The sequence below is a fragment of the Phyllostomus hastatus genome, unplaced genomic scaffold, assembly GCF_019186645.2.
Source record: "Phyllostomus hastatus isolate PE091 unplaced genomic scaffold, TTU_PhHast_1.1 phas_scaffold_21, whole genome shotgun sequence".
NCBI lineage: Eukaryota > Metazoa > Chordata > Mammalia > Chiroptera > Phyllostomidae > Phyllostomus > Phyllostomus hastatus.
Genome location: NW_025334017.1, coordinates 21532994 through 21547480, shown reverse-complemented (window position 1 = coordinate 21547480; position 14487 = coordinate 21532994). Strand labels below are relative to the sequence as shown.

Genomic DNA, 14487 nt, shown 5'->3' with positions numbered 1-14487 from the left:
GCCCAAGGCAAGGATGGGATGAATGCCTTGCCCCTTTCTGAACTGAGCTGGGGGCTGGCATGCAGTCCCAAACCCCCCCATTCCAGACAATGTCCGGTGGGTGTTGCCATAGTAGACACTGTCAGTCAAGCACCACGTTCTCTGTATTAGAACCAGATACTGCCTGCCCCACTATCCTCACCCCTGGGCTCCCATGTTTATTCAGAGTTGGCACATACATGAAACCCATTTGGCATTCCTGGCCTCAGGACACTTTAAGGTGAAGGAACCAGGGCAGAGCCCCAGCACAGACAGACAAGGGTGCAGTTCAAGGTGAGGACCCAGGTTCTAGTGCTTAAGAGCCAAGGTCTTTGGGGACCTGCCTGTGCCCATAGCAAGAGGATCGGACTGCATATGCTACTGGGAGAAACAGTCTCTGTTGACATAGATCTGAAAAGAACAACAAATTCAGAGGAGAGAATCTACGTGTTAGGTTTGGGGCTGGCATATGTGAACTACAGAATAAAGCAAAACCAGTTATTACATAAAAAGTAAGTAAATAAAAACTGTGAGGCACACAGTAATCACTTAATATGTTAACAATTATATTAGTCGTAGCTGTAACATCATTATACATGAACTACTACATTTCAATCAATCTGCCAAGTGATCCCTTATAATTGTTTTGATCATTACTTAAAAGACAAAAAGAACAAATAGCAAATTTTGTCAATTTTGTCCCCAAATTAATTCCAGTACAATGTAAAAAAGGTAAAAGCCCTGAAACAGAAAAGTTTGGGGTGTTTGAAGAACAGAATGAAGACCAATGTGACTTAAACGTAGTGAACAAGTTCGTACATGATTTGCCCCATCAGGCATTCAAATTTTCCTGAAGGGAGACATGAAAAAAAAATCTTACAATAAAGGGATTGGTTGTTGTCTACCTGAAACCCACTCCCCTTTCTTAGTTCTAACAGAATTCCAACTTTGTTCATGGTACAAATGTATCTACTTAAACATATGCACCTCCCTGAAATTAAAAGCAGATATTGTTAGGTAATATGAATATTATTTTAAGAACCCTGAAGGAAAGACTTAACATCAAGCCTAAAGCTGCAAAAGGCTTACCTAGAAGGCTGACCCTTGACTAGCAATGTCTGGGAACTTGGCTTGACTCCATTCTCCAACTGATAAAGAGTGGTTTAGTATGCCTAGACTTTTGCACAAAAAAATAAGGTTTAGCCCTGGCTGGTGTAGCTCAGTGGATTGAGCGCGGGCTGGGAACCAAAGTGTTGCAGGTTCGATTCCCAGCCAGGGTACGTGCCTGGGTTGCAGGCCATAACCCCCAGCAACCACACATTGATGTTTCTCTCTCTCTCTCTCTATCTCCCTCTCTTCCCTCTCTAAAAATAAATAAATAAAAATCTAAAAAAAAAAGAAAAAAAATAAGGTCTACACTAAACAAACACCTGATTTGCTTCTGGGAGTTTGCAATTTAGGGATGTGCGAGACAGAGGTTTACATTTGCAGCCCCCAGTAGAAAACAGAGCACCGAATCACTACTGGGCTTCCCTGGGCAGAAACAGTGCACATTACTAAATTTTTCATTGCTACAGAAAAAGAACATGTTCAAGTTTATCCCCTAACAGGAAGTAGAGGGCATAAGGAAGCTCACCTATGGATTTCTCCAAACTACCTGCTTCTTTTCCCTTATTGTCTGACATGTTATAACCTTGTCATAACCTTGTGGTAACCTTACTACCTTGTTATATAATAAATCTTAGCCAGGAGTACAGCTATATGCTGAATCCACTGAGTTCTTCTACAGTATCTCCAAATATAGAGGTTTTGGAGACCCCAAATACAAGAACCCATAGAGCAACTCTATTTTAACAATTTTTCACCAAACTTAAATCACAATATTTCCTTATTAATAATTATCTCCCATAATTTAACTATATCCTTCAAATGGCTGACTTTGCTCATTCGCTAGCAAAGACAGACCTAGCTTCCAACCACTATATGGTGCTGGAGAATGAAAACAAAGGGACAATCTTAAGAATCTGTAGCATTTGTAAACTATTTACATTCTGAGTGGTCAACAAAAAAAGCAGGCATACAAACACTTACCATCTTTAGACATTCTCCAAAATACATATTAGTTGATGGGACAGAACAGGGGACTTCCCTCATGGAACCTATTTTCTATTTAAAGTAGGATACTCCAACACTGGAGCTTAGGTTGAAAAATTAAATTGATATAAATAGGTGCAACAGAGGAAGAAGAGCATTACAGAAAGATGCAATAGTGTCAGTAAAGCCCTAAGACAAAAGCATAATTCTTTTAAGAAGCTGAAAGGTTAATAAAGCACAGGGACAGGATTGGGTCTTTATGTTACAACTAATAAGAAGTCAATGAAGGGAGCACCATGATTACATTTGAACTTTTCAAAGCTCACTCTGGTACATGGTAGACAATGGACTGGAAAGGAAATAAATGGAGTTGCCCTAGGATAACAGAAGTAAAGATGGTGTGAAATGAACGTACTGTTAAAGTACTTAGAAAACAAATTCAACAATATTTGGTGATTGCTTTACTATGGGTAACTGATTAAACACAGGTAAAAAGTAACAATTACCATAATCAACTAATTCTGTGTATTTTCGATGAGGCACTTTTAACAAAATGGTGGTTTAAAAATGAAAGTTAAAATAAAGATTATCTGAAGTCCAGAATTTCTATTCCTTAGGATCTGATTAACTAAAAATCACATGAATAAATATGTTAATTTTTCATAAAATCTATAAAAAATAAAAAGTGCAATGTTTTAAATAGGCTCCAAATGAAAAATATATGTTCCAATACCCTCAGTGATGCCTGAAACCATGAAGATTACTGAACCCTTTATATACTATGTTTTATATATATATATATAATATATATAATATTTATATATATATAAAATATATATATAAACATATGTATATACATATATATGTATATACATACACACACACTTGTGATAAGGTTTAATTTATAAATTAGGCACAGTAAGAGATTAACAAAACTAACTAACAATAAATTAAGCAACTATAACAATATCAGTTGTATAAATGCGACCTTTCTTTCAAAATATCTTATTGCACTGTATTCAACTTAACATTTAAGCCAGCACTTTACAGCTTATCTTTGGAATATCTGAATTGCCAGCATTGCTACTCTTGCAATTAATAAGTATTAAGTAACTAATAAGTAAATTAAGGGGTCATTAATAAGTAAAATAAGGATTACTGGAACACAAGAATTACAATACCTCAATAGCCAATCTGATAACCCAGATGGCTAGTAAGTGAATAAAAGGAAGGTAGAGTGTCCAGCATCAATATGCTGGACAAAGGGATGATTCATGTCCGGGGCAAGACTGAGTGGAATGGCACAAGGTATCACCATGCTACTCAGGACAGTGTGCAACTTAAAGCTTATGAATTGTTTATTTCTCAAAATTTCTGTTCAGTATTTTCAAGCCACAGCTGACCGTAAGCAACTGAAATTGCAGAACACAAAACTACGAATAAGTAAGACCTACTGTATACCAGGGGTCACAAAGTTTTTCTGGTAAAAGACCAGATAGTATGTGTGTTTTAGGATTTGCGAGCCATGTACTCTCTGTTACAACTACTAAACCCTGTCGATGTAGGACAAAAGCAGCCACAGACAACATTAAAAGGAACAAGCATGTTATGTTCCAATACATTTGTTTAAAAACAAGCAGTGAGTCACCTCTAGAGAAAGAGAAAATATGTAAAAGCTAATACCTGTATAATATGAAACAACACAACAGATATCCTAGCAGGCAAATGTAATATAATCAATAATTACCTTTACAAAAGAGAACAGTAAAATAGGCAGTCAGCAGGTAGAGGCCTTCAAATAGGTCTGGAAACATTTAGTGGAAAACACCACATCCACAGGGCTAACATTAAGGAAAAGCCTCTAGAATCTACAGCAATCTGGAAATGGAAATTCATCTCCTTAGACTTTGATGACACAAGGAATGTGGCCCAACAGAACAGACAGACATCCAGCAACTGAAATGGAAGTTCAACGCAACAGCTTGGTCAACTCAAAAATAAGTTCAATCAGTAGAGCTAAGGCACATGGTCAAAAGCAGGATAAAATGAAAAGTTGAGTAAATGCTCCTGAGTCACCTGGACATCTATTCCTTAAATCATCCTCAGATTAATGATGGGATGGGACCCAGACCCTGAGGCAGAGCTTAAAAAAGTGGGCAGAGATCAAGTGGTTCTAGCTGTAGGGAAGAGCAGGGTGGGTGTGGAGTATCAGGCAGACTCTGAGAGAAATGAATTTCTAAAAAGTAACTACTGCTTCTGAGGAAATATGTACAAAAGCAGGTCAAGTCAGACGGGGAAGAAATTATTAGCTATTTTATCGGTTAAGTTCTGCTTTCCAAAAAAGTAAAAATGGAACTACCATATGATTCAGCAATCCCACTTCTGGGTAAATATACAAAGGAAACAAAATCACTACATCAAAGAGACGCTTGCACCCCCACATTCACTGCAGCAGCGTTCACAACAGCCAAGGCACAGGAACAACCCAAGTGTCCATCAACAAATGTTTAAAATGTTTAAAAAATGGAAAAAAAATGTTTAGATATATCTCTGATCTCATCACATATATATGTACACACACACACACACACGAACACTATTTAGCCATAAAAAAAAGAAACAGGAAAATCCTGCCATTTGTGACAACATGAATGAACTTTGAGGGCAATATGCTAAGTGAAATAAGTCAGATGGAGAAAGGCTAATACTGTTGGATCTCACTTACGGGATCTGGAAAAAAAACTTATAGAAAAAAAGATCAGATTTGTGGTTACAGAGGTGGGTTATGGGAGTTGGGGGAACTGGACAAAGGTGATCAAAAGGTACAAACTTCCAGTTATAAGATAAATAGTATTGGGGATATAATGTACAACATGATCATTAAAGTTAACACTGCTGTATTGTATATTTGAGTTGTCTAGGAGAGTAAATGCTTAAAGTTCTCATCACAAGGGTAGATCTCCTTTTTTTTATATCAACAGAAAGTAATAGATATTAACTAAATTTACTGTGGCAATCATTCTGCAATATATATGTCATTATGTATATACCTTAAACTTATACAGTGCTACATGTCAATTCCATCTCAATAAAACTTAAATAAACAAAAAAAATAAATAGAAAAATCACTACACTAGCATATTAACAGAGAAGTCCTATACTTTAATACAATCTGAACTTTTTCACATTATATGATATTTCTAAAATTACCTTTTATATGGCAAAGTTAGCCCTTTTTGCATCTGCTGACTAAACATGGCCATGTAATTCCCCCTGTGGTAATGGCTTCCCCACCTTACAATCAAGGCAACAGGATGAGAGGAAGTGTAAGAATCAGCAGGCTTGTCGGAAGTGATGATGTCCAGCTGATAAACTCCTATAACCAAGCACCACCTCCTGTCTCTTAATCACTTGGTCACCCAAGACAGTCTTCACATAAACCTTTAATTTCCTAGCCCAAAAAATCCATCCCTATAGGAAAAAGAGTTGAGCATTAAATTTTGTTTTGTGATTCCTTATACATATAAATTTATTTTTCAACTACCAGATATTAAACACGATTTCAGAAATGCTCTGTGTCTACCATGACAGCACTAAATGTGGGTGCATAATGTGTGTACACACAAACAGTGAAACCCAGTGGTGGCCAAGATAAAACTACATTAGTAATAATGTACAGGGCCACAGAAGTATATCCCAAAAGAACACAGCTCAACAGGATACAAGTTTCAACACACTGGGGACAATAAAAAAATTCCGTGATGGAAGGATTAGAAGGGAGGAGCAGAAAATGTTGTAGTATAAAATGGAAAATTACTCATAGGATAGAGAATGCTGACTCCCAAAACACATGTGTAGAAGTGAGCCTAAATAAAGGAAATAGGATTCAAGTGGAACATTCATCTGCCCTTTTCTTTTTATTCAATTAAACATAAAACAAGCCCATCTGATTTATTACTCAGGACTGTGCTCATATTTGGAAACATTAAGCACATTCTTAATTCTTTAAACTACATTCACAGAAAAATGAATGATTATGTATGCAGTTATTCATGTCTTAATGATTATCACATATACTATAAATGAGCTCTCAATAACCCTACATAAATTCGAGTAAAAATTAATATTTAAATTCAATAAACATTCACATTATGCAAAATTTATATAGGGGCATTTTTAAAAGTCACAAGATTCATGAAAGTAATGTCTTTTTTATTACAATTTAAACAACAAAAATATAATTTTGCTGGTACTTCTTAATGCAAATCTAATTCAACTTTATTTTTAGACAAGCATAAATTTATAGTCAATGCTTCTATGTGGAAAAAAATCCGTAACAGCTCAAAAATACATATTTTCAAATCTATCGGAGGTATTTTTCAGGTTGAGTAAAACATTTGAAAACAGAGGAACAGAGAAAGCATATCACTATACCTCAGTCTTTTTCCTAAATGGTTAAAGAACTAGTCAACAACTCCAAAACCCTTTTTACATGCACACCTGGGAAGAATACCGAATCCGTAACTTTGCTCAGAGTTACACTGATGTGGTTTTAGACCAGATGTTTAAATGTTACAGTATGTACATTTTCTTCCCCTCTTCTAAGGCAGAAGTAAAGTAGGAGGAATATTTGACTTCACTCCACAAGAGACCTATTTAATAGTTTGGCGGTTATGTAAGTAAAGGTAGCTTGGCTAAGTCAATGTTGACGACATACAGAACGACATGATCCTAATGAGTTGGAAAATATTGGCTCTCATGAGAATAGACCAGATGCTACTGAGCTGAGAAAGCTACTGTATTATTGAATTTCATTTTTATGAGGTAAAATTTATTATTCAACCATTAAGGTATCCCACATGAAATCTTGCATAAAAATACTTTTACAGTTACTTTCTGGAAAGTAGATTTTTATTTAAACATTAAGACATCACTTAAATGAGAGATTCAAATGTCCATTTGATCACCTTCAGCACAGATTTTAAAGTCTGTAAGTAATTTCCCTGCAAATATCAGATTAATGGAAAAAGGCTATCCACAAAACAATGAACTATCTAAATAAGGAAAAAGTGGTAGAAAATCCTTATTTTCCTGAGGGGACAAAAATCATCAGTGAGTTTGTATTTTGTCTTCTGGCAAAATAAATAAGGGTTAGAATTTCTATTATTTGAGTGCTGTCAGAATCATGAACAGCAAAAATATCTAATCCAACAATCCAAATTAATAATACACATTTAGCTCAAACTTTCCCATTTCTACTTTATTCTTTATAATTTACTGAAGTGTATTATAGTTGCAATTCCTTTATTACATAACTTCTGGTAGAGTAGCAATCCTTCTTACTGTATTTCTGGTCTCTTTTACCAGAGAGGTAGTTTGATACAGCAGAAATAACAGTAACAGAAAGGTCCAAAGGGCTGGCTTCAGAAACCAGTTTAATCAGTGAATATCTGTGGGACGACATATAAGAAAAACACTAAATTGTTCTGAGCATAAATTTTCATATGTTAACACAGGATAACTTGCCAACATCAATATTACTGTTAAGAAGTCAGTGAAATTAATACATGAGAAACATCAACCTAAAATAGGTGAGTCAAATCAGATCATTCAAGTAAGTTTTACATTATCCGGTCCCAACATTATGCAGCTCACTAGAGTTAAAATGCTTAGTAAACAGCTGTAAAGCATGTGAAAAGAAGATAAAAGAATAGGGTTTCATACATCTATTGCCACACTGCACTGCAACATCCATTTATAGGTCTGTTGCCACAATCCCCTCTGGAATCTCTGCAGGACAGAGAATGGAAGAGTTCATCATGGGCTTCTGTGAGCTTGGTGTGGCCTCTTGTAAACTTGTAAACAGCTCAATTACAGGGGCACAATGCACAGTTCCATCTACAAGTTTAAAGTAGGTCTAACCAATGTCATGAATTTCATTCTTCTCTCAAGTTCATTACTCATTATTCTCTTTACTTTTTTGCCTTACTCAATCCATTTACCTTTGCACTTCATCTTTTCAGCTAAAACACTGAATCACCGAGACAAGATTTATCTTAATCTCCAAGAACCTCACACACCAAAACCATTTCAATAGGTAATAACTGACAGGATTCCAGTGGACTTCTACATCCAGGATAAAAACAACAAATCAACTCCACAAACAATACTGTATTTCACACTCACTAGAAATCTATGAGTAGATAAAAAGATATTAGCACCATTTTACAGAGAGAAAAAGTTAACTAAAACTCAAAAAAGTTTCCTTTAGAAACATAACTAGTTACTGAAGAGATTTCCATACTGCAACTCAGTCTGTCCTAAATTTCAGTAATTGAAAAGTGAAGTTATTCTTCTTACCTGACACATAGTGAGGTATTTACTACACAAACACCTATGTGTAACATACAGATGAATAAAATTTAATGCACAAAATTAAATTTCTAAAATGATTAGCACAGATTTATTTTAATAGCTTCACATTTTATTCTGATTTTTGCAAAAGCTGAGGAAGAAAATCATTGTAGCTTTAAAGAACATGTAATTCAATATTCATAAAATATTTTCTTAAAGCCTCTTACATAAACATATTCACAAAATATAAGCTAAAACTTTATTCAATAAACAAAAATTATCTCATTTTGGACATATAACAGAGTTTGTTAAAGAAAACATATTTCCTTCCTAAAGGCATTTTTTAGTTTTAATGTTCGAAATTAAATTTGATATCGCATATTTGAAGCACCATTGTTAATCTAACATTTAGGATGAGAAGAATGAGGCACAGATTTTTGTACATTCTGTTTTATGATCCAACAAAATCCAACAATCTAATGTTACATGATTTTATATACACAGACTAGTTCAGTTATTAAAAGAAAAAAATAATGTTCAGTATTTTTATTTTGTTTTTAATTTATTTTTATTGTATTTTTTCCATTGCTACTGTCCCCCTTGTCCCTCCCCCCACACAATCACCACACTGTTGTCCATATCCATGTTGCCACAATCCCCTTGAGTCCTTTCTCCTTTTTGCTCAATCCCTCCACTCCCCTCGCCACCACCCCACAGGGCTGTCATCCAATATATGAGTCTGACTCTATTTTGCTTGTTAGCTCAGTTTGTTCACTGGATTCCACATATGACTGAAATTATATGGTATTTCTCTTTCTTTGACTGGCTTATTTCCCTTAGCATAATGTTCTCTGGGTCCATCCATGTTGTCACAAAGAGTAAATCAAGTTACTAAAATAGTGAAAAAATTTAGTGCCTGTAATCAAGGAATAAAATATTTGTTGTGTCTGTTTTTTTATAAGAATGCAGCATAAATAGGACACATATAAAATAATTAACAAACTAATTTGTCTCTTTAGGGTGATAAAATTATTTATATTATTGTACAACCTGATATTGGTTGCCCTTCTCTAAGAGTACTTGTATTATCATAATCAAGAAATCAATAACCATGTTTTCTCACATATCCAGATTTCAGAATAAATACTTTTCACATTTAAAATTTGCCAGAAATACAGTGGATTGAGTGCGGGCTGCGAACCAAAGTGTCGCAGGTTCGATTCCCAGTCAGAATACATGCCTGGGTTGCAGGCCTTGGCCCCCAGCAACCGCACATTGATGTTTCTCACTCTCTCTCTCTCTTTCTCCCTCCCTTCCCTCTCTAAAAATAAATAAATAAAATATTTAAAATTTGCCAGAAATATTATTATTTCTTTACATGGATTACACTTTACACTTATTATTACACTTTACATGGATGTGTATTTTGCCAGTGATCCTGTGACATTCCCCCTGCTCTTTCTTCTAAAAGGGCACAAAAATCAATTCAGGCTTATCTCCAACACAGTGTGGGTTAGGTTCCAGACCACCACAATAAAGCAAATATCACAATCGCAAGTCACACGAATTTTTTTGGTTCCATTTTAATTGTGCAATAGCATTATGTCTTAAAAAATAAACAGACCTTAATTTTAAAATACTTTACTGCTAAACATGCTAACTACTAACCATCACCTGAGCTTTCTGAGAATCGAACTCTTTTTGCTAGTGGAGGGTCTTACCTCCATGCTGATGGCTGCTGACTGAGCAGGATGGTGGTTCCTGAAGGCTGAGGTGGCTGTGGCAATTTCTTAAAATAGACAACAATGATGTTTGCCGAATCAGTTGATTCTTCCTTTCATGAACAATTTCTCTGTAGCATGTGATGCTGTTTGACAGCATCTTACCCACAGTAGAATTTCTTTTAAAATTGGAGTAATCTACTCAAAATCTACTACTGCTCTTTGTCAACTAAGTTTATATAATATTCAAAATCGTTTTTGTCCTTTCAAGAATCTTCACAGAAACTTTACTAGAAGTAAATTCCATCTCAAGAAACCACTTTTTTTGCTCGTTATTAAGAAGCAGTCCCTCAGCTGTTACAGTTTGATCATGAGATTGCAGCAACTCAGTCCCATTTTCAGGATCCACTTCTAATTCTAGTGCTCTTGCTGTTTCCACCATGTCTGCAGTTACTCCCTCCACTGAAGTCTTTAACCCCTAAAAGTCATCCACAAAGGTTGGAATCAACTTCATCCACACTCCTGTTAAAGTTGGTATTTCAACATCTTTTCATCAACCACGAATGTTCTTAATGTCATCTAGAATTCTTTCCAAAAGGTTTTCAACTTGCTTTGCCCAAATCCATCAGAGGAATCACTATCAATGGCAGCTATTGCCTTACAAAATGTATTTGTTAAATAACAAGAACTGAAAGTTGAAATTACTCCTTTAGCCATAAACTGAAAAATAGATGTTCTGTTACCAGGCATGAAAACAACATTAATCTCATTATACATCTCCTCAGCACTCTTGGGTGAGGAGGTGCATTGTCAATAAGCAGTAATATTTAAAAGAAATCTTTTCTGAGCAGCAGGTCTCAACAGCAGGCTTATGATATACAGTAAACCATGTTGTAAACAGATGTGCTGTCATCCAGGCTTTGTTGTTCATTTATAGAGCACAGGCAGAATAGATTTAGCATAATTCTTAAGGGCTTTGAATTTTTAGATAGCTAAATGAGCACTGGCTTTCACTTAAAGTCATCAGCAGCATTACACCCTAAAAAGAGAGTACCTGTTCTTTGAAGCCAGGTACTGACTTCTCTCTAGCTATGAAAGTCATAGATGGCATCTTCTTAAAATAGAAGGCTATTTCATCTATCCTGAAAATCTGTTGTTTAGTGTAGCCACCTTCATTACTTATCTTAGCTAGATCTGGATAACTTGCTGCAGCTTAACATCAGCTCTTGTTGCTTCACCTTGCACTTTTATGTTTTACGGAGACAGCCTCTTTCCTTAAACCTAATGAACCAACTTCTGCTAGTTTCAAATTTTTCTTCTGAAGCTTCCTTACCCCTCTCAGCTTTCACAGAATGGAAGAGAGTTAGGGTCTTGCTCTGGATTTGGCTTTACCTTAAGGGAGTGTTGCAGCTGGTTTTATCTTGTGCAGATCACTAAAACTTTCTCCATGTCAGCAATAAGGCTGCTTTCCTTTCTTACATTAATGTGTCAACTTTTAATTTCCTTCAAGAACTTTTTCTTTGCATTCACAACTTGACTATTTGGAGCAAGAGGCCTAGCTCTTGGCCTACCTTGGCTTTCTATGTGCCTTCCTCACTAAGCCTGATCATATCTAGTTTTTGATTTAAAGTGAGAGACATGTGACTCCTCCTTTCACTTGAGCCCTCACAGGCCATTGTAGGGTTAGTAAATTACCTAATTTCAATATCGTTGTATCTCAGGGAACAGTGAGGAGAAGGACAAGGAAATGACTAGTCAGTCCAAGAGTCAGAACACACACAACACATCAACTAACTTTGCCCTCTTATAAAGGTGCAGTTCATGGATTCACGAAAAGAATTGAAATAGTAACATCAAAGAGCACCATGACAAATATAATAATAATGAAAAAGTTTGAAATACTGCAATTACAGAAATGTAACAGATACACAAAGTGAGCAAATGCTGTTGGAAAAACGGCACGAACAGACTTGCTGGACACCGGGTTGCCATAAGCTTTTAATAAGTAAAAGCAGTATCTGGGGGTCGCAATAAGTGAAGCGCAATAAAATGAAGTATGTCTCTACTGCATTTTCTTGCTAAAAAATTTTAAAATTTGAAAAGGATACCATTAATTATTATCAAATTATTTTAGTACTTCTTTGGAAAAATACAAGGTTTTCTCCTTTTTGTTATTCAGGCATTTCTCACATCCTCTCAGTTTCTGAAACTCAGATTTTAAGAAGCAATGACACAGAATTGTAATACCTGTTCTCACCAAGAAAAAAAGTTGAGCAATAACTGCATTTACTACTAAAGAATATCTTTCATATTTATAAATATAATAAAAATAATACAAGTTTCTCTTACTGTATTACATGCATTCTATTTTATCCTATTTTATTCTTTTCAAACTCTTAGTAGTAACCAATGAAGTTGCTTTCGAACCCCAGTCTGCTGTCTGAAATTAATGAAATAGAAAATAGAAATTCAATTATAAATGAATTTTTCTGAAAATGTCAAAACAAATAAAAGTTAATACAATGTTGTTTTGATGGTAGTAGATATAGCACATATAAAAATTTCTTATTGCAAGCAGGCATTTTACAGAACAAACATGGAGAAAGCAAGGAGGGAAAGACAAGGAAAGAAATTAATCTGGAAGGTTAGCCATCACTGAAAACATGGCCTGGGGAATCAAGCTGAGGAATAAATGTAGGTAGCTTTCTGTAATATGAAGAACTTTGAGCCCTGGCTGGTGTAGCTCAGTGTATTGAGCGCGTGCCTGCAAACCAAAGGGTCACCAGTTTGATTCCCAATCAGAGCACATTCCTAAGTTGTGGGCCAGGTCCCCAGTTGAGGGCACATGAGAGGCAACCATACACTGATGTTTCTCTTCCTCTCTTCTCCTTTCCTTCCCCCCTCTAATAATTAATAAAGAAAGAAATAAATATTTTTTAAATTATTTTAAAAACTTTGAAAAATTAAAAGGGCTAAAAATAATCATAAAGACCAAGAAGTAGGATCGACAACAAAAAAGAAACAAGCCATTTCTAAATGATAACTAGGTCCAATGTAAAGATGTACTTGAGCCTATAATTTGGAAAAATTTAGACAGAAGTTGATCATCAGGAAAGTGAAAAGACAACTCACAGAATTGCATAAAATGTTTGTAAACCATATGTTTAATAAGGAACTTGTATTTAGACTATATAAAAATTTTACAACTTAAACGGATATACAAGTCAAATAAAATGAACAAATATGCACCCCAATGTTCATAGCAGCACAATTTACAATAGCTAAGTGTTGGAAGCAACCTAGATGCCCATCAGTAAATGAATGGATCAAAAAACAATGGTACATTTACACAATGGAATTCTACGCAGCAGAAAGAAAGGAGCTCCTACCCTTTGCAACAGCTTGGATGCAACTGGAAAGTATTATGCTAAGCGAAATAAGCCAGGCAGTGAAAGACAAATACCATATGATTTCACCTTTGACAGGACCCTAAACAACAAAACAAAGAAACACGCAAAATATAACCAAAGACACTGAAATAAAAAACAGACTGACAGAGTTCAGAGGGGAGAGGAGAGGGAATTTCAGGGGAATTTCAGGGGAAAAGGGGAAGGGTTTATAGGAACGAGTATAAGGACACATGGATAAAAACTAGGAGCAGGTGGAAATGGGAGGGAGGAGGGGAGGGTTGGGTGGGTGAGTTGGGATGGGAGTAAAAGATAGAAAATTGTACTGCAACAACAATTTAAATAAAATTTTTAAAAAAAGAAAAAAAAGGAAAATACAGCACAGCAATAACACAAAGGCTACTAATCAGCAATTGAGAAAATACCATTATTTATTATAAACCCTAAGTTTAGAACTAAATTAAATTAGATATATAAGATTTTAAAGTAAAAAAGATAAAATGGAAGAAGAAAAATGTGCTCACATAAAGACTGAGAAGTCATTTAAAAAGAAAAAAGATGAAAAATAAGTGGAACAAATAGAAAACAAAAAAAATGAACAAATAACTTAAGTATTTCTCCATAGAAGATACATAAACAGCCAAGAAGTAGAGGAAAAGATGTTCAACCTCATTAGCCACAAGGGGAATGCAAATCAAAACCACAATGAGATACTACTTCCTTCACACCCAGGTAACTAGAACCAAAACACAGGTAATAAAAGTATGGCAAGGACATGGGAAAATTGGAACCCTCATACACTGCAGGTGGGGAACATATAATGGTAAAATTATTTTGGGAAACAGTCTGGCAATTCCTCAAAAAGTTAAATACAGAGTTACCATATGGCCCCA

The 14487-nt window shown here is 35.3% G+C and overlaps 1 protein-coding gene across 2 annotated transcripts in view; it reads right to left on the bottom strand.

The window, feature by feature from the left end:
- The window catches only part of VPS13B (vacuolar protein sorting 13 homolog B), a 699511-nt gene that overhangs the window by 574765 nt on the left and 110259 nt on the right, over positions 1 to 14487 (bottom strand). The gene's annotated exons all lie outside the window — the stretch shown is intronic.